The following is a 27,240-nucleotide window of genomic DNA, read 5'->3' on the forward strand; positions in this document are numbered from 1 at the left end:
AAAGGAATATATTCAAATATAAACTACACAGAAGCATTCTGTGAAACTCCTTTCTGATCTGAGCATTCAGCTAACAGAGTTAAACCATACTTTTGATTGAGCAGTTTTGAAACACTCTGTCTGTAGAAAATGCAACTGGACATTCGTAGCGCTAAGTGGGTAATAGTGGAAAAGAGAATATGTTCAAATATAAACTACACAGAAGCATTGTATGAAACTTCTTTCTGTTCTGTGCATTCAACTAACAGAGTTGAACCTTACTTTTGATTGAGCCGTTCTGAAACACTCTTTCTGTAGAAACTGCAATTGGACATTCTGAGCGCTAAGAGGCCTATATTGGGAAAAAGAATGTCTACAAATAAAAACTACACAGAAGAATTGTGTGAAACTTCTTTCTGTTCTGTTTGTTCAACTAAAAGAGTTGAACCTTAGTTTTGATTGAGCCGTTCTGAAACACTCTTTCTGTAGAAAATGCAAGTGGAGATTCGGAGCGCTAAGAGGGTAATAGTGGAAAAAGGAATGTCTCCAAATATAAACTACACAGAATCATTCTGTGAAACTTCTTTCTGATCTGTGCATTCAGCTAACAGAGTTAAACCATACTTTTGATTGAGCAGATCTGAACACTCTTTCTGTAGAAAATGCAACTGGACATTTGGAGCGCTAAGAGAGTAGTAGTGGAAAAAGGAATATATTCAAATATAAACTACACAGAAGCATTCTGTGAAACTTCTTTCTGATCTGAGCATTCAGCTAACAGAATTAAACCATACTTATGATTGAGCAGTTTTGAAACACTCTGTCTGTAGAAAATGCAACTGGACATTCGTAGCGCTAAGTGGGTAATAGTGGAAAAAAGAATATGTTCAAATATAAACTACACAGAAGCATTGTATGAAACTTCTTTCTGTTCTGTGCATTCAACTAACAGAGTTGAACCTTACTTTTGATTGAGCCTTTCTGAAACACTCTTTCTGTAGAAACTGCAATTGGTCATTCTGAGCGCTAAGAGGCCTCTATTGGGAAAAATAATATCTTCAAATAAAAACTACACAGAAGCATTGTGTGAAACTTATTTCTGATATGTTCATTAAGCTAACAGAGTTAAACCATACTTTTGATTGCGCAGTTCTGAACACTCTTTCTGTAGAAAATGCAAGTGGACATTCGGAGCGCTAAGAGGGTAATAGTTGAAAAAGGAATATATTCAAATATGAACTACACAGTAGCATTCTGTGAAAATTCTTTCTGTTCTGTGCATTCAACTAACAGAGTTGAACCTTACTTTTGATTGAGCCGTTCTGAAACACTCTTTCTGTAGAAACTGCAATTGGACATGCTAAGCGCTAAGAGGCCTACATTGGGAAAAAGAATATCTTCAAATAAAAACTACACAGATGCATTCTGTGAAACTTATTTCTGTTCTGTAAATTCAGTTAACAGAGATAAAACATATTTTTGATTGAGCAGTTATGAAACACTCTTTTTGTAGAAAATGCAAGTGGAGATTCGGAGCGCTAAGAGGGTAATAGTGGAAAAAGGAATGTCTTCAAATATAAACTACACAGAATCATTCGGTGAAACTTCTTTCTGATCTGTGCATTCAGCTAACAGAGTTAAACCATACTTTTGATTGAGCAGATCTGAACACTCTTTCTGTTGTAAATGCAACTGGACATTTGGAGCGCTAAGAGCGTAGTAGTGGAAAAAGGAATATATTCAAACATAAACTACACAGAAGCATTCTGTGAAACTTCTTTCTGATCTGAGCATTCAGCTAACAGAGTTAAACCATACTTTTGATTGAGCAGTTTTGAAACACTCTGTCTGTAGAAAATGCAACTGGACATTCGTAGCGCTAAGTGGGTAATAGTGGAAAAAAGAATATGTTCAAATATAAACTACACAGAAGCATTGTATGAAACTTCTTTCTGTTCTGTGCATTCAACTAACAGAGTTGAACCTTACTTTTGATTGAGCCGTTCTGAAACACTCTTTCTGTAGAAACTGCAATTGGACATTCTGAGCGCTAAGAGCCCTATATTGGGAAAAAGAATGTCTAAAAATAAAAACTACACAGAAGAATTGTGTGAAACTTATTTCTGTTCTGTTTGTTCAACTAAAAGAGTTGAACCTTAGTTTTGATGGAGCCGTTCTGAAACCCTCTTTCTGTAGAAAATGCAAGTGGAGATTCGGAGCGCTAAGAGGGTAATAGTGGAAAAAGGAATGTCTCCAAATATAAACTACACAGAATCATTCTGTGAAACTTCTTTCTGATCTGTGCATTCAGCTAACAGAGTTAAACCATACTTTTGATTGAGCAGATCTGAACACTCTTTCTGTAGAAAATGCAACTGGACATTTGGAGCGCTAAGAGAGTAGTAGTGGAAAAAGGAATATATTCAAATATAAACTACACAGAAACATTCTGTGAAACTTCTTTCTGATCTGAGCATTCAGCTAACAGAGTTAAACCATACTTTTGATTGAGCAGTTTTGAAACACTCTGTCTGTAGAAAATGCAACTGGTCATTCGTAGCGCTAAGTGGGTAATAGTGGAAAAAAGAATATGTTCAAATATAAACTACACAGAAGCATTGTATGAAACTTCTTTCTGTTCTGTGCATTCAACTAACAGAGTTGAACCTTACTTTTGATTGAGCCTTTCTGAAACACTCTTTCTGTAGAATCTGCAATTGGACATTCTGAGCGCTAAGAGGCCTATATTGGGAAAAATAATATCTTCAAATAAAAACTACACAGAAGCATTGTGTGAAACTTATTTCTGATATGTTCATTAAGCTAACAGAGTTAAACCATACTTTTGATTGCACAGCTCTGAACACTCTTTCTGTAGAAAATTCAAGTGGACATTCGGAGCGCTAAGAGGGTAATAGTGGAAAAAGGAATATATTCAAATATAAACTACACAGTAGCATTCTGTGAAAATTCTTTCTGTTCTGTGCATTCAACTAACAGAGTTGAACCTTACTTTTGATTGAGCCGTTCTGAAACACTCTTTCTGTAGAAACTGCAATTGGACATGCTAAGCGCTAAGAGGCCTACATTGGGAAAAAGAATATCTTCAAATAAAAACTACACAGATGCATTCTGTGAAACATATTTCTGATCTGTAAATTCAGTTAACAGAGATAAAACATATTTTTGATTGAGCAGTTATGAAACACTCTTTTTGTAGAAAATGCATGTGGAGATTCGGAGCGCTAAGAGGGTAATAGTGGAAAATGGAATGTCTTCAAATATAAACTACACAGAATCATTCGGTGAAACTTCTTTCTGATCTGTGCATTCAGCTAACAGAGTTAAAACATACTTTTGATTGAGCAGATCTGAACACTCTTTCTGTTGAAAATGCAACTGGACATTTGGAGCGCTAAGAGCGTAGTAGTGGAAAAAGGAATATATTCAAATATAAACTACACAGAAGCATTCTGTGAAACTTCTTTCTGATCTGAGCATTCAGCAAACAGAGTTAAACCATACTTTTGATTGAGCAGTTTTGAAACACTCTGTCTGTAGAAAATGCAACTGGACATTCGTAGCGCTAAGTGGGTAATAGTGGAAAAAAGAATATGTTCAAATATAAACTACACAGAAGCATTGTATGAAACTTCTTTCTGTTCTGTGCATTCAACTAACAGAGTTGAACCTTAATTTGATTGAGCCGTTCTGAAACACTCTTTCTGTAGAAACTGCAATTGGACATTCTGAGCGCTAAGAGGCCTATATTGGGAAAAAGAATGTCTACAAATAAAAACTACACAGAAGAATTGTGTGAAACTTCTTTCTGTTCTGTTTGTTCAACTAAAAGAGTTGAACCTTAGTTTTGATTGAGCCGTTCTGAAACACTCTTTCTGTAGAAAATGCAAGTGGAGATTCGGAGCGCTAAGAGGGTAATAGTGGAAAAAGGAATGTCTCCAAATATAAACTACACAGAATCATTCTGTGAAACATCTTTCTGATCTGTGCATTCAGCTAACAGAGTTAAACCATACTTTTGATTGAGCAGATCTGAACACTCTTTCTGTAGAAAATGCAACTGGACATTTGGAGCGCTAAGAGAGTAGTAGTGGAAAAAGGAATATATTCAAATATAAACTACACAGAAGCATTCTGTGAAACTTCTTTCTGATCTGAGCATTCAGCTAACACAATTAAACCATACTTATGATTGAGCAGTTTTGAAACACTCTGTCTGTAGAAAATGCAACTGGACATTCGTAGCGCTAAGTGGGTAATAGTGGAAAAAAGAATATGTTCAAATATAAACTACACAGAAGCATTGTATGAAACTTCTTTCTGTTCTGTGCATTCAACTAACAGAGTTGAACCTTACTTTTGAATGAGCCTTTCTGAAACACTCTTTCTGTAGAAACTGCAATTGGACATTCTGAGCGCTAAGAGGCCTATATTGGGAAAAATAATATCTTCAGATAAAAACTACACAGAAGCATTGTGTGAAACTTATTTCTGATATGTTCATTAAGCTAACAGAGTTAAACCATACTTTTGATTGCGCAGTTCTGAACACTCTTTCTGTAGAAAATGCAAGTGGACATTCGGAGCGCTAAGAGGGTAATAGTGGAAAAGGGAACATATTCAAATATAAACTACACAGTAGCATTCTGTGAAAAATCTTTCTGTTCTGTGCATTCAACTAACAGAGTTGAACCTTACTTTTCATTGAGCCGTTCTGAAACACTCTTTCTGTAGAAACTGCAATTGGACATGCTAAGCGCTAAGAGGCCTACATTGGGAAAAAGAATATCTTCAAATAAAAACTACACAGATGCATTCTGTGAAACTTATTTCTGATCTGTAAATTCAGTTAACAGAGATAAAACATATTTTTGATTGAGCAGTTATGAAACACTCTTTTTGTAGAAAATGCAAGTGGAGATTCGGAGCGCTAAGAGGGTAATAGTGGAAAAAGGAATGTCTTCAAATATAAACTACACAGAATCATTCGGTGAAACTTCTTTCTGATCTGTGCATTCAGCTAACAGAGTTAAACCATACTTTTGATTGAGCAGATCTGAACACTCTTTCTGTTGAAAATGCAACTGGACATTTGGAGCGCTAAGAGCGTAGTAGTGGAAAAAGTAATATATTCAAATATAAACTACACAGAAGCATTCTGTGAAACTTCTTTCTGATCTGAGCATTCAGCTAACAGAGTTAAAAAATACTTTTGATTGAGCAGTTTTGAAACACTCTGTCTGTAGAAAATGCAACTGGACATTCGTAGCGCTAAGTGGGTAATAGTGGAAAAAAGTATATGTTCAAATATAAACTACACAGAAGCATTGTATGAAACTTCTTTCTGTTCTGTGCATTCAACTAACAGAGTTGAACCTTACTTTAGATTGAGCCGTTCTGAAACTCTCTTTCTGTAGAAACTGCAATTGGACATTCTGAGCGCTAAGAGGCCTATATTGGGAAAAAGAATGTCTACAAATAAAAACTACACAGAAGAATTGTGTGAAACTTCTTTCTGTTCTGTTTGTTCAACTAAAAGAGTTGAACCTTAGTTTTGATTGTGCCGTTCTGAAACACTCTTTCTGTAGAAAATGCAAGTGGAGATTCGGATCGCTAAGAGGGTAATAGTGGAAAAAGGAATGTCTCCAAATATAAACTACACAGAATCAATCTGTGAAACTTGTTTCTGATCTGAGCATTCAGCTAACAGAGTTAAATCATACTTTTGATTGAGCAGATCTGAACACTCTTTCTGTAGAAAATGCAACTGGACATTTGGAGCGCTAAGAGAGTAGTAGAGGAAAAAGGAATATATTCAAATATAAACTACACAGAAGCATTCTGTGAAACTTCTTTCTGATCTGAGCATTCAGCTAACAGAGTTAAACCATACTTTTGATTGAGCAGTTTTGAAACACTCTGTCTGTAGAAAATGCAACTGGACATTCGTAGCGCTAAGTGGGTAATAGTGGAAAAAAGAATATGTTCAAATATAAACTACACAGAAGCATTGTATGAAACTTCTTTCTGTTCTGTGCATTCAACTAACAGAGTTGAACCTTACTTTTGATTGAGCCTTTCTGAAACACTCTTTCTGTAGAAACTGCAATTGGTCATTCTGAGCGCTAAGAGGCCTCTATTGGGAAAAATAATATCTTCAAATAAAAACTACACAGAAGCATTGTGTGAAACTTATTTCTGATATGTTCATTAAGCTAACAGAGTTAAACCATACTTTTGATTGCGCAGTTCTGAACACTCTTTCTGTAGAAAATGCAAGTGGACATTCGGAGCGCTAAGAGGGTAATAGTTGAAAAGGAATATATTCAAATATAAACTACACAGTAGCATTCTGTGAAAATTCTTTCTGTTCTGTGCATTCAACTAACAGAGTTGAACCTTACTTTTGATTGAGCCGTTCTGAAACACTCTTTCTGTAGAAACTGCAATTGGACATGCTAAGCGCTAAGAGGCCTACATTGGGAAAAAGAATATCTTCAAATAAAAACTACACAGATGCATTCTGTGAAACTTATTTCTGTTCTGTAAATTCAGTTAACAGAGATAAAACATATTTTTGATTGAGCAGTTATGAAACACTCTTTTTGTAGAAAATGCAAGTGGAGATTCGGAGCGCTAAGAGGGTAATAGTGGAAAAAGGAATGTCTTCAAATATAAACTACACAGAATCATTCGGTGAAACTTCTTTCTGATCTGTGCATTCAGCTAACAGAGTTAAAACATACTTTTGATTGAGCAGATCTGAACACTCTTTCTGTTGTAAATGCAACTGGACATTTGGAGCGCTAAGAGCGTAGTAGTGGAAAAAGGAATATATTCAAACATAATCTACACAGAAGCATTCTGTGAAACTTCTTTCTGATCTGAGCATTCAGCTAACAGAGTTAAACCATACTTTTGATTGAGCAGTTTTGAAACACTCTGTCTGTAGAAAATGCAACTGGACATTCGTAGCGCTAAGTGGGTAATAGTGGAAAAAAGAATATGTTCAAATATAAACTACACAGAAGCATTGTATGAAACTTCTTTCTGTTCTGTGCATTCAAATAACAGAGTTGAACCTTACTTTTGATTGAGCCGTTCTGAAACACTCTTTCTGTAGAAACTGCAATTGGACATTCTGAGCGCTAAGAGGCCTATATTGGGAAAAAGAATGTCTACAAATAAAAACTACACAGAAGAATTGTGTGAAACTTCTTTCTGTTCTGTTTGTTCAACTAAAAGAGTTGAACCTTAGTTTTGATTGAGCCGTTCTGAAACACTCTTTCTGTAGAAAATGCAAGTGGAGATTCGGAGCGCTAAGAGGGTAATAGTGGAAAAAGGAATGTCTCCAAATATAAACTACACAGAATCATTCTGTGAAACTTGTTTCTGATCTGAGCATTCAGCTAACAGAGTTAAACCATACTTTTGATTGAGCAGATCTGAACACTCTTTCTGTAGAAAATGCAACTGGACATTTGGAGCGCTAAGAGAGTAGTAGTGGAAAAAGGAATATATTCAAATATAAACTACACAGAAGCATTCTGTGAAACTTCTTTCTGATCTGAGCATTCAGCTAACAGAGTTAAACCATACTTTTGATTGAGCAGTTTTGAAACACTCTGTCTGTAGAAAATGCAACTGGACATTCGTAGCGCTAAGTGGGTAATAGTGGAAAAAAGAATATGTTCAAATATAAACTACACAGAAGCATTGTATGAAACTTCTTTCTGTTCTGTGCATTCAACTAACAGAGTTGAACCTTACTTTTGATTGAGCCGTTCTGAAACACTCTTTCTGTAGAAACTGCAATTGGACATTCTGAGCGCTAAGAGCCCTATATTGGGAAAAAGAATGTCTAAAAATAAAAACTACACAGAAGAATTGTGTGAAACTTATTTCTGTTCTGTTTGTTCAACTAAAAGAGTTGAACCTTAGTTTTGATGGAGCCGTTCTGAAACCCTCTTTCTGTAGAAAATGCAAGTGGAGATTCGGAGCGCTAAGAGGGTAATAGTGGAAAAAGGAATGTCTCCAAATATAAACTACACAGAATCATTCTGTGAAACTTCTTTCTGATCTGTGCATTCAGCTAACAGAGTTAAACCATACTTTTGATTGAGCAGATCTGAACACTCTTTCTGTAGAAAATGCAACTGGACATTTGGAGCGCTAAGAGAGTAGTAGTGGAAAAAGGAATATATTCAAATATAAACTACACAGAAACATTCTGTGAAACTTCTTTCTGATCTGAGCATTCAGCTAACAGAGTTAAACCATACTTTTGATTGAGCAGTTTTGAAACACTCTGTCTGTAGAAAATGCAACTGGTCATTCGTAGCGCTAAGTGGGTAATAGTGGAAAAAAGAATATGTTCAAATATAAACTACACAGAAGCATTGTATGAAACTTCTTTCTGTTCTGTGCATTCAACTAACAGAGTTGAACCTTACTTTTGATTGAGCCTTTCTGAAACACTCTTTCTGTAGAATCTGCAATTGGACATTCTGAGCGCTAAGAGGCCTATATTGGGAAAAATAATATCTTCAAATAAAAACTACACAGAAGCATTGTGTGAAACTTATTTCTGATATGTTCATTAAGCTAACAGAGTTAAACCATACTTTTGATTGCACAGCTCTGAACACTCTTTCTGTAGAAAATTCAAGTGGACATTCGGAGCGCTAAGAGGGTAATAGTGGAAAAAGGAATATATTCAAATATAAACTACACAGTAGCATTCTGTGAAAATTCTTTCTGTTCTGTGCATTCAACTAACAGAGTTGAACCTTACTTTTGATTGAGCCGTTCTGAAACACTCTTTCTGTAGAAACTGCAATTGGACATGCTAAGCGCTAAGAGGCCTACATTGGGAAAAAGAATATCTTCAAATAAAAACTACACAGATGCATTCTGTGAAACATATTTCTGATCTGTAAATTCAGTTAACAGAGATAAAACATATTTTTGATTGAGCAGTTATGAAACACTCTTTTTGTAGAAAATGCATGTGGAGATTCGGAGCGCTAAGAGGGTAATAGTGGAAAATGGAATGTCTTCAAATATAAACTACACAGAATCATTCGGTGAAACTTCTTTCTGATCTGTGCATTCAGCTAACAGAGTTAAAACATACTTTTGATTGAGCAGATCTGAACACTCTTTCTGTTGAAAATGCAACTGGACATTTGGAGCGCTAAGAGCGTAGTAGTGGAAAAAGGAATATATTCAAATATAAACTACACAGAAGCATTCTGTGAAACTTCTTTCTGATCTGAGCATTCAGCAAACAGAGTTAAACCATACTTTTGATTGAGCAGTTTTGAAACACTCTGTCTGTAGAAAATGCAACTGGACATTCGTAGCGCTAAGTGGGTAATAGTGGAAAAAAGAATATGTTCAAATATAAACTACACAGAAGCATTGTATGAAACTTCTTTCTGTTCTGTGCATTCAACTAACAGAGTTGAACCTTAATTTGATTGAGCCGTTCTGAAACACTCTTTCTGTAGAAACTGCAATTGGACATTCTGAGCGCTAAGAGGCCTATATTGGGAAAAAGAATGTCTACAAATAAAAACTACACAGAAGAATTGTGTGAAACTTCTTTCTGTTCTGTTTGTTCAACTAAAAGAGTTGAACCTTAGTTTTGATTGAGCCGTTCTGAAACACTCTTTCTGTAGAAAATGCAAGTGGAGATTCGGAGCGCTAAGAGGGTAATAGTGGAAAAAGGAATGTCTCCAAATATAAACTACACAGAATCATTCTGTGAAACATCTTTCTGATCTGTGCATTCAGCTAACAGAGTTAAACCATACTTTTGATTGAGCAGATCTGAACACTCTTTCTGTAGAAAATGCAACTGGACATTTGGAGCGCTAAGAGAGTAGTAGTGGAAAAAGGAATATATTCAAATATAAACTACACAGAAGCATTCTGTGAAACTTCTTTCTGATCTGAGCATTCAGCTAACACAATTAAACCATACTTATGATTGAGCAGTTTTGAAACACTCTGTCTGTAGAAAATGCAACTGGACATTCGTAGCGCTAAGTGGGTAATAGTGGAAAAAAGAATATGTTCAAATATAAACTACACAGAAGCATTGTATGAAACTTCTTTCTGTTCTGTGCATTCAACTAACAGAGTTGAACCTTACTTTTGAATGAGCCTTTCTGAAACACTCTTTCTGTAGAAACTGCAATTGGACATTCTGAGCGCTAAGAGGCCTATATTGGGAAAAATAATATCTTCAAATAAAAACTACACAGAAGCATTGTGTGAAACTTATTTCTGATATGTTCATTAAGCTAACAGAGTTAAACCATACTTTTGATTGCGCAGTTCTGAACACTCTTTCTGTAGAAAATGCAAGTGGACATTCGGAGCGCTAAGAGGGTAATAGTGGAAAAGGGAACATATTCAAATATAAACTACACAGTAGCATTCTGTGAAAAATCTTTCTGTTCTGTGCATTCAACTAACAGAGTTGAACCTTACTTTTCATTGAGCCGTTCTGAAACACTCTTTCTGTAGAAACTGCAATTGGACATGCTAAGCGCTAAGAGGCCTACATTGGGAAAAAGAATATCTTCAAATAAAAACTACACAGATGCATTCTGTGAAACTTATTTCTGATCTGTAAATTCAGTTAACAGAGATAAAACATATTTTTGATTGAGCAGTTATGAAACACTCTTTTTGTAGAAAATGCAAGTGGAGATTCGGAGCGCTAAGAGGGTAATAGTGGAAAAAGGAATGTCTTCAAATATAAACTACACAGAATCATTCGGTGAAACTTCTTTCTGATCTGTGCATTCAGCTAACAGAGTTAAACCATACTTTTGATTGAGCAGATCTGAACACTCTTTCTGTTGAAAATGCAACTGGACATTTGGAGCGCTAAGAGCGTAGTAGTGGAAAAAGTAATATATTCAAATATAAACTACACAGAAGCATTCTGTGAAACTTCTTTCTGATCTGAGCATTCAGCTAACAGAGTTAAAAAATACTTTTGATTGAGCAGTTTTGAAACACTCTGTCTGTAGAAAATGCAACTGGACATTCGTAGCGCTAAGTGGGTAATAGTGGAAAAAAGTATATGTTCAAATATAAACTACACAGAAGCATTGTATGAAACTTCTTTCTGTTCTGTGCATTCAACTAACAGAGTTGAACCTTACTTTAGATTGAGCCGTTCTGAAACTCTCTTTCTGTAGAAACTGCAATTGGACATTCTGAGCGCTAAGAGGCCTATATTGGGAAAAAGAATGTCTACAAATAAAAACTACACAGAAGAATTGTGTGAAACTTCTTTCTGTTCTGTTTGTTCAACTAAAAGAGTTGAACCTTAGTTTTGATTGTGCCGTTCTGAAACACTCTTTCTGTAGAAAATGCAAGTGGAGATTCGGATCGCTAAGAGGGTAATAGTGGAAAAAGGAATGTCTCCAAATATAAACTACACAGAATCAATCTGTGAAACTTGTTTCTGATCTGAGCATTCAGCTAACAGAGTTAAATCATACTTTTGATTGAGCAGATCTGAACACTCTTTCTGTAGAAAATGCAACTGGACATTTGGAGCGCTAAGAGAGTAGTAGAGGAAAAAGGAATATATTCAAATATAAACTACACAGAAGCATTCTGTGAAACTTCTTTCTGATCTGAGCATTCAGCTAACAGAGTTAAACCATACTTTTGATTGAGCAGTTTTGAAACACTCTGTCTGTAGAAAATGCAACTGGACATTCGTAGCGCTAAGTGGGTAATAGTGGAAAAAAGAATATGTTCAAATATAAACTACACAGAAGCATTGTATGAAACTTCTTTCTGTTCTGTGCATTCAACTAACAGAGTTGAACCTTACTTTTGATTGAGCCTTTCTGAAACACTCTTTCTGTAGAAACTGCAATTGGTCATTCTGAGCGCTAAGAGGCCTCTATTGGGAAAAATAATATCTTCAAATAAAAACTACACAGAAGCATTGTGTGAAACTTATTTCTGATATGTTCATTAAGCTAACAGAGTTAAACCATACTTTTGATTGCGCAGTTCTGAACACTCTTTCTGTAGAAAATGCAAGTGGACATTCGGAGCGCTAAGAGGGTAATAGTTGAAAAGGAATATATTCAAATATAAACTACACAGTAGCATTCTGTGAAAATTCTTTCTGTTCTGTGCATTCAACTAACAGAGTTGAACCTTACTTTTGATTGAGCCGTTCTGAAACACTCTTTCTGTAGAAACTGCAATTGGACATGCTAAGCGCTAAGAGGCCTACATTGGGAAAAAGAATATCTTCAAATAAAAACTACACAGATGCATTCTGTGAAACTTATTTCTGTTCTGTAAATTCAGTTAACAGAGATAAAACATATTTTTGATTGAGCAGTTATGAAACACTCTTTTTGTAGAAAATGCAAGTGGAGATTCGGAGCGCTAAGAGGGTAATAGTGGAAAAAGGAATGTCTTCAAATATAAACTACACAGAATCATTCGGTGAAACTTCTTTCTGATCTGTGCATTCAGCTAACAGAGTTAAAACATACTTTTGATTGAGCAGATCTGAACACTCTTTCTGTTGTAAATGCAACTGGACATTTGGAGCGCTAAGAGCGTAGTAGTGGAAAAAGGAATATATTCAAACATAATCTACACAGAAGCATTCTGTGAAACTTCTTTCTGATCTGAGCATTCAGCTAACAGAGTTAAACCATACTTTTGATTGAGCAGTTTTGAAACACTCTGTCTGTAGAAAATGCAACTGGACATTCGTAGCGCTAAGTGGGTAATAGTGGAAAAAAGAATATGTTCAAATATAAACTACACAGAAGCATTGTATGAAACTTCTTTCTGTTCTGTGCATTCAAATAACAGAGTTGAACCTTACTTTTGATTGAGCCGTTCTGAAACACTCTTTCTGTAGAAACTGCAATTGGACATTCTGAGCGCTAAGAGGCCTATATTGGGAAAAAGAATGTCTACAAATAAAAACTACACAGAAGAATTGTGTGAAACTTCTTTCTGTTCTGTTTGTTCAACTAAAAGAGTTGAACCTTAGTTTTGATTGAGCCGTTCTGAAACACTCTTTCTGTAGAAAATGCAAGTGGAGATTCGGAGCGCTAAGAGGGTAATAGTGGAAAAAGGAATGTCTCCAAATATAAACTACACAGAATCATTCTGTGAAACTTGTTTCTGATCTGAGCATTCAGCTAACAGAGTTAAACCATACTTTTGATTGAGCAGATCTGAACACTCTTTCTGTAGAAAATGCAACTGGACATTTGGAGCGCTAAGAGAGTAGTAGTGGAAAAAGGAATATATTCAAATATAAACTACACAGAAGCATTCTGTGAAACTTCTTTCTGATCTGAGCATTCAGCTAACAGAGTTAAACCATACTTTTGATTGAGCAGTTTTGAAACACTCTGTCTGTAGAAAATGCAACTGGACATTCGTAGCGCTAAGTGGGTAATAGTGGAAAAAAGAATATGTTCAAATATAAACTACACAGAAGCATTGTATGAAACTTCTTTCTGTTCTGTGCATTCAACTAACATAGTTGAACATTACTTTTGATTGAGCCTTTCTGAAACACTCTTTCTGTAGAAACTGCAATTGGTCATTCTGAGCGCTAAGAGGCCTCTATTGGGAAAAATAATATCTTCAAATAAAAACTACACAGAAGCATTGTGTGAAACTTATTTCTGATATGTTCATTAAGCTAACAGAGTTAAACCATACTTTTGATTGCGCAGTTCTGAACACTCTTTCTGTAGAAAATGCAAGTGGACATTGGGAGCGCTAAGAGGGTAATAGTTGAAAAAGGAATATATTCAAATATAAACTACACAGTAGCATTCTGTGAAAATTCTTTCCGTTCTGTGCATTCAACTAACAGAGTTGAACCTTACTTTTGATTGAGCCGTTCTGAAACACTCTTTCTGTAGAAACTGCAATTGGACATGCTAAGCGCTAAGAGGCCTACATTGGGAAAAAGAATATCTTCAAATAAAAACTACACAGATGCATTCTGTGAAACTTATTTCTGTTCTGTAAATTCAGTTAGCAGAGATAAAACATATTTTTGATTGAGCAGTTATGAAACACTCTTTTTGTAGAAAATGCAAGTGGAGATTCGGAGCGCTAAGAGGGTAATAGTGGAAAAAGGAATGTCTTCAAATATAAACTACACAGAATCATTCGGTGAAACTTCTTTCTGATCTGTGCATTCAGCTAACAGAGTTAAAACATACTTTTGATTGAGCAGATCTGAACACTCTTTCTGTTGTAAATGCAACTGGACATTTGGAGCGCTAAGAGCGTAGTAGTGGAAAAAGAAATATATTCAAACATAATCTACACAGAAGCATTCTGTGAAACTTCTTTCTGATCTGAGCATTCAGCTAACAGAGTTAAACCATACTTTTGATTGAGCAGTTTTGAAACACTCTGTCTGTAGAAAATGCAACTGGACATTCGTAGCGCTAAGTGGGTAATAGTGGAAAAAAGAATATGTTCAAATATAAACTACACAGAAGCATTGTATGAAACTTCTTTCTGTTCTGTGCATTCAACTAACAGAGTTGAACCTTACTTTTGATTGAGCCGTTCTGAAACACTCTTTCTGTAGAAACTGCAATTGGACATTCTGAGCGCTAAGAGCCCTATATTGGGAAAAAGAATGTCTAAAAATAAAAACTACACAGAAGAATTGTGTGAAACTTCTTTCTGTTCTGTTTGTTCAACTAAAAGAGTTGAACCTTAGTTTTGATGGAGCCGTTCTGAAACCCTCTTTCTGTAGAAAATGCAAGTGGAGATTCAGAGCGCTAAGAGGGTAATAGTGGAAAAAGGAATGTCTCCAAATATAAACTACACAGAATCATTCTGTGAAACTTCTTTCTGATCTGTGCATTCAGCTAACAGAGTTAAACCATACTTTTGATTGAGCAGATCTGAACATTCTTTCTGTAGAAAATGCAACTGCACATTTGGAGCGCTAAGAGAGTAGTAGTGGAAAAAGGAATATATTCAAATATAAACTACACAGAAGCATTCTGTGAAACTTCTTTCCGATCTGAGCATTCAGCTAACAGAGTTAAACCATACTTTTGATTGAGCAGTTTTGAAACACTCTGTCTGTAGAAAATGCAACTGGACATTCGTAGCGCTAAGTGGGTAATAGTGGAAAAAAGAATATGTTCAAATATAAACTACACAGAAGCATTGTATGAAACTTCTTTCTGTTCTGTGCATTCAAATAACAGAGTTGAACCTTACTTTTGATTGAGCCGTTCTGAAACACTCTTTCTGTAGAAACTGCAATTGGACATTCTGAGCGCTAAGAGCCCTATATTGGGAAAAAGAATGTCTAAAAATAAAAACTACACAGAAGAATTGTGTGAAACTTCTTTCTGTTCTGTTTGTTCAACTAAAAGAGTTGAACCTTAGTTTTGATGGAGCCGTTCTGAAACCCTCTTTCTGTAGAAAATGCAAGTGGAGATTCAGAGCGCTAAGAGGGTAATAGTGGAAAAAGGAATGTCTCCAAATATAAACTACACAGAATCATTCTGTGAAACTTCTTTCTGATCTGTGCATTCAGCTAACAGAGTTAAACCATACTTTTGATTGAGCAGATCTGAACATTCTTTCTGTAGAAAATGCAACTGCACATTTGGAGCGCTAAGAGAGTAGTAGTGGAAAAAGGAATATATTCAAATATAAACTACACAGAAGCATTCTGTGAAACTTCTTTCCGATCTGAGCATTCAGCTAACAGAGTTAAACCATACTTTTGATTGAGCAGTTTTGAAACACTCTGTCTGTAGAAAATGCAAATGGACATTCGTAGCGCTAAGTGGGTAATAGTGGAAAAAAGAATATGTTCAAATATAAACTACACAGAAGCATTGTATGAAACTTCTTTCTGTTCTGTGCATTCAACTAACAGAGTTGAACCTTACTTTTGATTGAGCCTTTCTGAAACACTCTTTCTGTAGAAACTGCAATTGGACATTCTGAGCGCTAAGAGGCCTATATTGGGAAAAATAATATCTTCAAATAAAAACTACACAGAAGCATTGTGTGAAACTTATTTCTGATATGTTCATTAAGCTAACAGAGTTAAACCATACTTTTGATTGCGCAGTTCTGAACACTCTTTCTGTAGAAAATGCAAGTGGACATTCGGAGCGCTAAGAGGGTAATAGTGGAAAAGGGAATATATTCAAATATAAACTACACAGTAGCATTCTGTGAAAATTCTTTCTGTTCTGTGCATTCAACTAACAGAGTTGAACCTTACTTTTCATTGAGCCGTTCTGAAACACTCTTTCTGTAGAAACTGCAATTGGACATGCTAAGCGCTAAGAGGCCTACATTGGGAAAAAGAATATCTTCAAATAAAAACTACACAGATGCATTCTGTGAAACTTATTTCTGATCTGTAAATTCAGTTAACAGAGATAAAACATATTTTTGATTGAGCAGTTATGAAACACTCTTTTTGTAGAAAATGCAAGTGGAGATTCGGAGCGCTAAGAGGGTAATAGTGGAAAAAGGAATGTCTTCAAATATAAACTACACAGAATCATTCGGTGAAACTTCTTTCTGATCTGTGCATTCAGCTAACAGAGTTAAACCATACTTTTGATTGAGCAGATCTGAACACTCTTTCTGTTGAAAATGCAACTGGACATTTGGAGCGCTAAGAGCGTAGTAGTGGAAAAAGTAATATATTCAAATATAAACTACACAGAAGCATTCTGTGAAACTTCTTTCTGATCTGAGCATTCAGCTAACAGAGTTAAAAAATACTTTTGATTGAGCAGTTTTGAAACACTCTGTCTGTAGAAAAGGCAACTGGACATTCGTAGCGCTAAGTGGGTAATAATGGAAAAAAGTATATGCTCAAATATAAACTACACAGAAGCATTGTATGAAACTTCTTTCTGTTCTGTGCATTCAACTAACAGAGTTGAACCTTACTTTTGATTGAGCCGTTCTGAAACACTCTTTCTGTAGAAACTGCAATTGGACATTCTGAGCGCTAAGAGGCCTATATTGGGAAAAAGAATGTCTACAAATAAAAACTACACAGAAGAATTGTGTGAAACTTCTTTCTGTTCTGTTTGTTCAACTAAAAGAGTTGAACCTTAGTTTTGATTGAGCCGTTCTGAAACACTCTTTCTGTAGAAAATGCAAGTGGAGATTCGGAGCGCTAAGAGGGTAATAGTGGAAAAAGGAATGTCTCCAAATATAAACTACACAGAATCATTCTGTGAAACTTGTTTCTGATCTGAGCATTCAGCTAACAGAGTTAAACCATACTTTTGATTGAGCAGATCTGAACACTCTTTCTGTAGAAAATGCAACTGGACATTTGGAGCGCTAAGAGAGTAGTAGTGGAAAAAGGAATATATTCAAATATAAACTACACAGAAGCATTCTGTGAAACTTCTTTCTGATCTGAGCATTCAGCTAACAGAGTTAAACCATACTTTTGATTGAGCAGTTTTGAAACACTCTGTCTGTAGAAAATGCAACTGGACATTCGTAGCGCTAAGTGGGTAATAGTGGAAAAAAGAATATGTTCAAATATAAACTACACAGAAGCATTGTATGAAACTTCTTTCTGTTCTGTGCATTCAACTAACATAGTTGAACATTACTTTTGATTGAGCCTTTCTGAAACACTCTTTCTGTAGAAACTGCAATTGGTCATTCTGAGCGCTAAGAGGCCTCTATTGGGAAAAATAATATCTTCAAATAAAAACTACACAGAAGCATTGTGTGAAACTTATTTCTGATATGTTCATTAAGCTAACAGAGTTAAACCATACTTTTGATTGCGCAGTTCTGAACACTCTTTCTGTAGAAAATGCAAGTGGACATTGGGAGCGCTAAGAGGGTAATAGTTGAAAAGGAATATATTCAAATATAAACTACACAGTAGCATTCTGTGAAAATTCTTTCCGTTCTGTGCATTCAACTAACAGAGTTGAACCTTACTTTTGATTGAGCCGTTCTGAAACACTCTTTCTGTAGAAACTGCAATTGGACATGCTAAGCGCTAAGAGGCCTACATTGGGAAAAAGAATATCTTCAAATAAAAACTACACAGATGCATTCTGTGAAACTTATTTCTGTTCTGTAAATTCAGTTAGCAGAGATAAAACATATTTTTGATTGAGCAGTTATGAAACACTCTTTTTGTAGAAAATGCAAGTGGAGATTCGGAGCGCTAAGAGGGTAATAGTGGAAAAAGGAATGTCTTCAAATATAAACTACACAGAATCATTCGGTGAAACTTCTTTCTGATCTGTGCATTCAGCTAACAGAGTTAAAACATACTTTTGATTGAGCAGATCTGAACACTCTTTCTGTTGTAAATGCAACTGGACATTTGGAGCGCTAAGAGCGTAGTAGTGGAAAAAGAAATATATTCAAACATAATCTACACAGAAGCATTCTGTGAAACTTCTTTCTGATCTGAGCATTCAGCTAACAGAGTTAAACCATACTTTTGATTGAGCAGTTTTGAAACACTCTGTCTGTAGAAAATGCAACTGGACATTCGTAGCGCTAAGTGGGTAATAGTGGAAAAAAGAATATGTTCAAATATAAACTACACAGAAGCATTGTATGAAACTTCTTTCTGTTCTGTGCATTCAACTAACAGAGTTGAAGCTTACTTTTGATTGAGCCGTTCTGAAACACTCTTTCTGTAGAAACTGCAATTGGACATTCTGAGCGCTAAGAGCCCTATATTGGGAAAAAGAATGTCTAAAAATAAAAACTACACAGAAGAATTGTGTGAAACTTCTTTCTGTTCTGTTTGTTCAACTAAAAGAGTTGAACCTTAGTTTTGATGGAGCCGTTCTGAAACCCTCTTTCTGTAGAAAATGCAAGTGGAGATTCAGAGCGCTAAGAGGGTAATAGTGGAAAAAGGAATGTCTCCAAATATAAACTACACAGAATCATTCTGTGAAACTTCTTTCTGATCTGTGCATTCAGCTAACAGAGTTAAACCATACTTTTGATTGAGCAGATCTGAACATTCTTTCTGTAGAAAATGCAACTGCACATTTGGAGCGCTAAGAGAGTAGTAGTGGAAAAAGGAATATATTCAAATATAAACTACACAGAAGCATTCTGTGAAACTTCTTTCCGATCTGAGCATTCAGCTAACAGAGTTAAACCATACTTTTGATTGAGCAGTTTTGAAACACTCTGTCTGTAGAAAATGCAAATGGACATTCGTAGCGCTAAGTGGGTAATAGTGGAAAAAAGAATATGTTCAAATATAAACTACACAGAAGCATTGTATGAAACTTCTTTCTGTTCTGTGCATTCAACTAACAGAGTTGAACCTTACTTTTGATTGAGCCTTTCTGAAACACTCTTTCTGTAGAAACTGCAATTGGACATTCTGAGCGCTAAGAGGCCTATATTGGGAAAAATAATATCTTCAAATAAAAACTACACAGAAGCATTGTGTGAAACTTATTTCTGATATGTTCATTAAGCTAACAGAGTTAAACCATACTTTTGATTGCGCAGTTCTGAACACTCTTTCTGTAGAAAATGCAAGTGGACATTCGGAGCGCTAAGAGGGTAATAGTGGAAAAGGGAATATATTCAAATATAAACTACACAGTAGCATTCTGTGAAAATTCTTTCTGTTCTGTGCATTCAACTAACAGAGTTGAACCTTACTTTTCATTGAGCCGTTCTGAAACACTCTTTCTGTAGAAACTGCAATTGGACATGCTAAGCGCTAAGAGGCCTACATTGGGAAAAAGAATATCTTCAAATAAAAACTACACAGATGCATTCTGTGAAACTTATTTCTGATCTGTAAATTCAGTTAACAGAGATAAAACATATTTTTGATTGAGCAGTTATGAAACACTCTTTTTGTAGAAAATGCAAGTGGAGATTCGGAGCGCTAAGAGGGTAATAGTGGAAAAAGGAATGTCTTCAAATATAAACTACACAGAATCATTCGGTGAAACTTCTTTCTGATCTGTGCATTCAGCTAACAGAGTTAAACCATACTTTTGATTGAGCAGATCTGAACACTCTTTCTGTTGAAAATGCAACTGGACATTTGGAGCGCTAAGAGCGTAGTAGTGGAAAAAGTAATATATTCAAATATAAACTACACAGAAGCATTCTGTGAAACTTCTTTCTGATCTGAGCATTCAGCTAACAGAGTTAAAAAATACTTTTGATTGAGCAGTTTTGAAACACTCTGTCTGTAGAAAAGGCAACTGGACATTCGTAGCGCTAAGTGGGTAATAATGGAAAAAAGTATATGCTCAAATATAAACTACACAGAAGCATTGTATGAAACTTCTTTCTGTTCTGTGCATTCAACTAACAGAGTTGAACCTTACTTTTGATTGAGCCGTTCTGAAACACTCTTTCTGTAGAAACTGCAATTGGACATTCTGAGCGCTAAGAGGCCTATATTGGGAAAAAGAATGTCTACAAATAAAAACTACACAGAAGAATTGTGTGAAACTTCTTTCTGTTCTGTTTGTTCAACTAAAAGAGTTGAACCTTAGTTTTGATTGAGCCGTTCTGAAACACTCTTTCTGTAGAAAATGCAAGTGGAGATTCGGAGCGCTAAGAGGGTAATAGTGGAAAAAGGAATGTCTCCAAATATAAACTACACAGAATCATTCTGTGAAACTTGTTTCTGATCTGAGCATTCAGCTAACAGAGTTAAACCATACTTTTGATTGAGCAGATCTGAACACTCTTTCTGTAGAAAATGCAACTGGACATTTGGAGCGCTAAGAGAGTAGTAGTGGAAAAAGGAATATATTCAAATATAAACTACACAGAAGCATTCTGTGAAACTTCTTTCTGATCTGAGCATTCAGCTAACAGAGTTAAACCATACTTTTGATTGAGCAGTTTTGAAACACTCTGTCTGTAGAAAATGCAACTGGACATTCGTAGCGCTAAGTGGGTAATAGTGGAAAAAAGAATATGTTCAAATATAAACTACACAGAAGCATTGTATGAAACTTCTTTCTGTTCTGTGCATTCAACTAACATAGTTGAACATTACTTTTGATTGAGCCTTTCTGAAACACTCTTTCTGTAGAAACTGCAATTGGTCATTCTGAGCGCTAAGAGGCCTCTATTGGGAAAAATAATATCTTCAAATAAAAACTACACAGAAGCATTGTGTGAAACTTATTTCTGATATGTTCATTAAGCTAACAGAGTTAAACCATACTTTTGATTGCGCAGTTCTGAACACTCTTTCTGTAGAAAATGCAAGTGGACATTGGGAGCGCTAAGAGGGTAATAGTTGAAAAGGAATATATTCAAATATAAACTACACAGTAGCATTCTGTGAAAATTCTTTCCGTTCTGTGCATTCAACTAACAGAGTTGAACCTTACTTTTGATTGAGCCGTTCTGAAACACTCTTTCTGTAGAAACTGCAATTGGACATGCTAAGCGCTAAGAGGCCTACATTGGGAAAAAGAATATCTTCAAATAAAAACTACACAGATGCATTCTGTGAAACTTATTTCTGTTCTGTAAATTCAGTTAGCAGAGATAAAACATATTTTTGATTGAGCAGTTATGAAACACTCTTTTTGTAGAAAATGCAAGTGGAGATTCGGAGCGCTAAGAGGGTAATAGTGGAAAAAGGAATGTCTTCAAATATAAACTACACAGAATCATTCGGTGAAACTTCTTTCTGATCTGTGCATTCAGCTAACAGAGTTAAAACATACTTTTGATTGAGCAGATCTGAACACTCTTTCTGTTGTAAATGCAACTGGACATTTGGAGCGCTAAGAGCGTAGTAGTGGAAAAAGAAATATATTCAAACATAATCTACACAGAAGCATTCTGTGAAACTTCTTTCTGATCTGAGCATTCAGCTAACAGAGTTAAACCATACTTTTGATTGAGCAGTTTTGAAACACTCTGTCTGTAGAAAATGCAACTGGACATTCGTAGCGCTAAGTGGGTAATAGTGGAAAAAAGAATATGTTCAAATATAAACTACACAGAAGCATTGTATGAAACTTCTTTCTGTTCTGTGCATTCAACTAACAGAGTTGAAGCTTACTTTTGATTGAGCCGTTCTGAAACACTCTTTCTGTAGAAACTGCAATTGGACATTCTGAGCGCTAAGAGCCCTATATTGGGAAAAAGAATGTCTAAAAATAAAAACTACACAGAAGAATTGTGTGAAACTTCTTTCTGTTCTGTTTGTTCAACTAAAAGAGTTGAACCTTAGTTTTGATGGAGCCGTTCTGAAACCCTCTTTCTGTAGAAAATGCAAGTGGAGATTCAGAGCGCTAAGAGGGTAATAGTGGAAAAAGGAATGTCTCCAAATATAAACTACACAGAATCATTCTGTGAAACTTCTTTCTGATCTGTGCATTCAGCTAACAGAGTTAAACCATACTTTTGATTGAGCAGATCTGAACATTCTTTCTGTAGAAAATGCAACTGCACATTTGGAGCGCTAAGAGAGTAGTAGTGGAAAAAGGAATATATTCAAATATAAACTACACAGAAGCATTCTGTGAAACTTCTTTCCGATCTGAGCATTCAGCTAACAGAGTTAAACCATACTTTTGATTGAGCAGTTTTGAAACACTCTGTCTGTAGAAAATGCAAATGGACATTCGTAGCGCTAAGTGGGTAATAGTGGAAAAAAGAATATGTTCAAATATAAACTACACAGAAGCATTGTATGAAACTTCTTTCTGTTCTGTGCATTCAACTAACAGAGTTGAACCTTACTTTTGATTGAGCCTTTCTGAAACACTCTTTCTGTAGAAACTGCAATTGGACATTCTGAGCGCTAAGAGGCCTATATTGGGAAAAATAATATCTTCAAATAAAAACTACACAGAAGCATTGTGTGAAACTTATTTCTGATATGTTCATTAAGCTAACAGAGTTAAACCATACTTTTGATTGCGCAGTTCTGAACACTCTTTCTGTAGAAAATGCAAGTGGACATTCGGAGCGCTAAGAGGGTAATAGTGGAAAAGGGAATATATTCAAATATAAACTACACAGTAGCATTCTGTGAAAATTCTTTCTGTTCTGTGCATTCAACTAACAGAGTTGAACCTTACTTTTCATTGAGCCGTTCTGAAACACTCTTTCTGTAGAAACTGCAATTGGACATGCTAAGCGCTAAGAGGCCTACATTGGGAAAAAGAATATCTTCAAATAAAAACTACACAGATGCATTCTGTGAAACTTATTTCTGATCTGTAAATTCAGTTAACAGAGATAAAACATATTTTTGATTGAGCAGTTATGAAACACTCTTTTTGTAGAAAATGCAAGTGGAGATTCGGAGCGCTAAGAGGGTAATAGTGGAAAAAGGAATGTCTTCAAATATAAACTACACAGAATCATTCGGTGAAACTTCTTTCTGATCTGTGCATTCAGCTAACAGAGTTAAACCATACTTTTGATTGAGCAGATCTGAACACTCTTTCTGTTGAAAATGCAACTGGACATTTGGAGCGCTAAGAGCGTAGTAGTGGAAAAAGTAATATATTCAAATATAAACTACACAGAAGCATTCTGTGAAACTTCTTTCTGATCTGAGCATTCAGCTAACAGAGTTAAAAAATACTTTTGATTGAGCAGTTTTGAAACACTCTGTCTGTAGAAAAGGCAACTGGACATTCGTAGCGCTAAGTGGGTAATAGTGGAAAAAAGTATATGCTCAAATATAAACTACACAGAAGCATTGTATGAAACTTCTTTCTGTTCTGTGCATTCAACTAACAGAGTTGAACCTTACTTTTGATTGAGCCTTTCTGAAACACTCTTTCTGTAGAAACTGCAATTGGACATTCTGACCGCTAAGAGGCCTATATTGGGAAAAAGAATGTCTACAAATAAAAACTACACAGAAGAATTGTGTGAAACTTCTTTCTGTTCTGTTTGTTCAACTAAAAGAGTTGAACCTTAGTTTTGATTGAGCCGTTCTGAAACACTCTTTCTGTAGAAAATGCAAGTGGAGATTCGGAGCGCTAAGAGGGTAATAGTGGAAAAAGGAATGTCTCCAAATATAAACTACACAGAATCATTGTGTGAAACTTGTTTCTGATCTGAGCATTCAGCTAACAGAGTTAAACCATACTTTTGATTGAGCAGATCTGAACACTCTTTCTGTAGAAAATGCAACTGGACATTTGGAGCGCTAAGAGAGTAGTAGTGGAAAAAGGAATATATTCAAATATAAACTACACAGAAGCATTCTGTGAAACTTCTTTCTGATCTGAGCATTCAGCTAACAGAGTTAAACCATACTTTTGATTGAGCAGTTTTGAAACACTCTGTCTGTAGAAAATGCAACTGGACATTCGTAGCGCTAAGTGGGTAATAGTGGAAAAAAGAATATGTTCAAATATAAACTACACAGAAGCATTGTATGAAACTTCTTTCTGTTCTGTGCATTCAACTGACAGAGTTGAACATTACTTTTGATTGAGCCTTTCTGAAACACTCTTTCTGTAGAAACTGCAATTGGTCATTCTGAGCGCTAAGAGGCCTCTATTGGGAAAAATAATATCTTCAAATAAAAACTACACAGAAGCATTGTGTGAAACTTATTTCTGATATGTTCATTAAGCTAACAGAGTTAAACCATACTTTTGATTGCGCAGTTCTGAACACTCTTTCTGTAGAAAATGCAAGTGGACATTCGGAGCGCTAAGAGGGTAATAGTTGAAAAAGGAATATATTCAAATATAAACTACACAGTAGCATTCTGTGAAAATTCTTTCTGTTCTGTGCATTCAACTAACAGATTTGAACCTTACTTTTGATTGAGCCGTTCTGAAACACTCTTTCTGTAGAAACTGCAATTGGACATGCTAAGCGCTAAGAGGCCTACATTGGGAAAAAGAATATCTTCAAATAAAAACTACACAGATGCATTCTGTGAAACTTATTTCTGTTCTGTAAATTCAGTTAACAGAGATAAAACATATTTTTGATTGAGCAGTTATGAAACACTCTTTTTGTAGAAAATGCAAGTGGAGATTCGGAGCGCTAAGAGGGTAATAGTGGAAAAAGGAATGTCTTCAAATATAAACTACACAGAATCATTCGGTGAAACTTCTTTCTGATCTGTGCATTCAGCTAACAGAGTTAAACCATACTTTTGATTGAGCAGATCTGAACACTCTTTCTGTTGTAAATGCAACTGGACATTTGGAGCGCTAAGAGCGTAGTAGTGGAAAAAGGAATATATTCAAACATAAACTACACAGAAGCATTCTGTGAAACTTCTTTCTGATCTGAGCATTCAGCTAACAGAGTTAAACCATACTTTTGATTGAGCAGTTTTGAAACACTCTGTCTGTAGAAAATGCAACTGGACATTCGTAGCGCTAAGTGGGTAATAGTGGAAAAAAGAATATGTTCAAATATAAACTACACAGAAGCATTGTATGAAACTTCTTTCTGTTCTGTGCATTCAACTAACAGAGTTGAACCTTACTTTTGATTGAGCCGTTCTGAAACACTCTTTCTGTAGAAACTGCAATTGGACATTCTGAGCGCTAAGAGCCCTATATTGGGAAAAAGAATGTCTAAAAATAAAAACTACACAGAAGAATTGTGTGAAACTTCTTTCTGTTCTGTTTGTTCAACTAAAAGAGTTGAACCTTAGTTTTGATGGAGCCGTTCTGAAACCCTCTTTCTGTAGAAAATGCAAGTGGAGATTCGGAGCGCTAAGAGGGTAATAGTGGAAAAAGGAATGTCTCCAAATATAAACTACACAGAATCATTCTGTGAAACTTCTTTCTGATCTGTGCATTCAGCTAACAGAGTTAAACCATACTTTTGATTGAGCAGATCTGAACACTCTTTCTGTAGAAAATGCAACTGGACATTTGGAGCGCTAAGAGAGTAGTAGTGGAAAAAGGAATATATTCAAATATAAACTACACAGAAACTTTCTGTGAAACTTCTTTCTGATCTGAGCATTCAGCTAACAGAGTTAAACCATACTTTTGATTGAGCAGTTTTGAAACACTCTGTCTGTAGAAAATGCAACTGGTCATTCGTAGCGCTAAGTGGGTAATGGTGGAAAAAAGAATATGTTCAAATATAAACTACACAGAAGCATTGTATGAAACTTCTTTCTGTTCTGTGCATTCAACTAACAGAGTTGAACCTTAATTTTGATTGAGCCTTTCTGAAACACTCTTTCTGTAGAATCTGCAATTGGACATTCTGAGCGCTAAGAGGCCTATATTGGGAAAAATAATATCTTCAAATAAAAACTACACAGAACCATTGTGTGAAACTTATTTCTGATATGTTCATTAAGCTAACAGAGTTAAACCATACTTTTGATTGCACAGTTCTGAACACTCTTTCTGTAGAAAATTCAAGTGGACATTCGGAGCGCTAAGAGGGTAATAGTGGAAAAAGGAATATATTCAAATATAAACTACACAGTAGCATTCTGTGAAAATTCTTTCTGTTGTGTGCATTCAACTAACAGAGTTGAACCTTACTTTTGATTGAGCCGTTCTGAAACACTCTTTCTGTAGAAACTGCAATTGGACATGCTAAGCGCTAAGAGGCCTACATTGGGAAAAAGAATATCTTCAAATAAAAACTACACAGATGCATTCTGTGAAACATATTTCTGATCTGTAAATTCCGTTAACAGAGATAAAACATATTTTTGATTGAGCAGTTATGAAACACTCTTTTTGTAGAAAATGCATGTGGAGATTCGGAGCGCTAAGAGGGTAATAGTGGAAAAAGGAATGTCTTCAAATATAAACTACACAGAATCATTCGGTGAAACTTCTTTCTGATCTGTGCATTCAGCTAACAGAGTTAAAACATACTTTTGATTGAGCAGATCTGAACACTCTTTCTGTTGAAAATGCAACTGGACATTTGGAGCGCTAAGAGCGTATTAGTGGAAAAAGGAATATATTCAAATATAAACTACACAGAAGCATTCTGTGAAACTTCTTTCTGATCTGAGCATTCAGCTAACAGAGTTAAACCATACTTTTGATTGAGCAGTTTTGAAACACTCTGTCTGTAGAAAATGCAACTGGACATTCGTAGCGCTAAGTGGGTAATAGTGGAAAAAAGAATATGTTCAAATATAAACTACACAGAAGCATTGTATGAAACTTCTTTCTGTTCTGTGCATTCAACTAACAGAGTTGAACCTTAATTTGATTGAGCCGT

This window comes from Symphalangus syndactylus, chromosome 6 (genome assembly GCF_028878055.3).
Source record: "Symphalangus syndactylus isolate Jambi chromosome 6, NHGRI_mSymSyn1-v2.1_pri, whole genome shotgun sequence".
Classification (NCBI taxonomy): Eukaryota; Metazoa; Chordata; class Mammalia; order Primates; family Hylobatidae; genus Symphalangus; species Symphalangus syndactylus.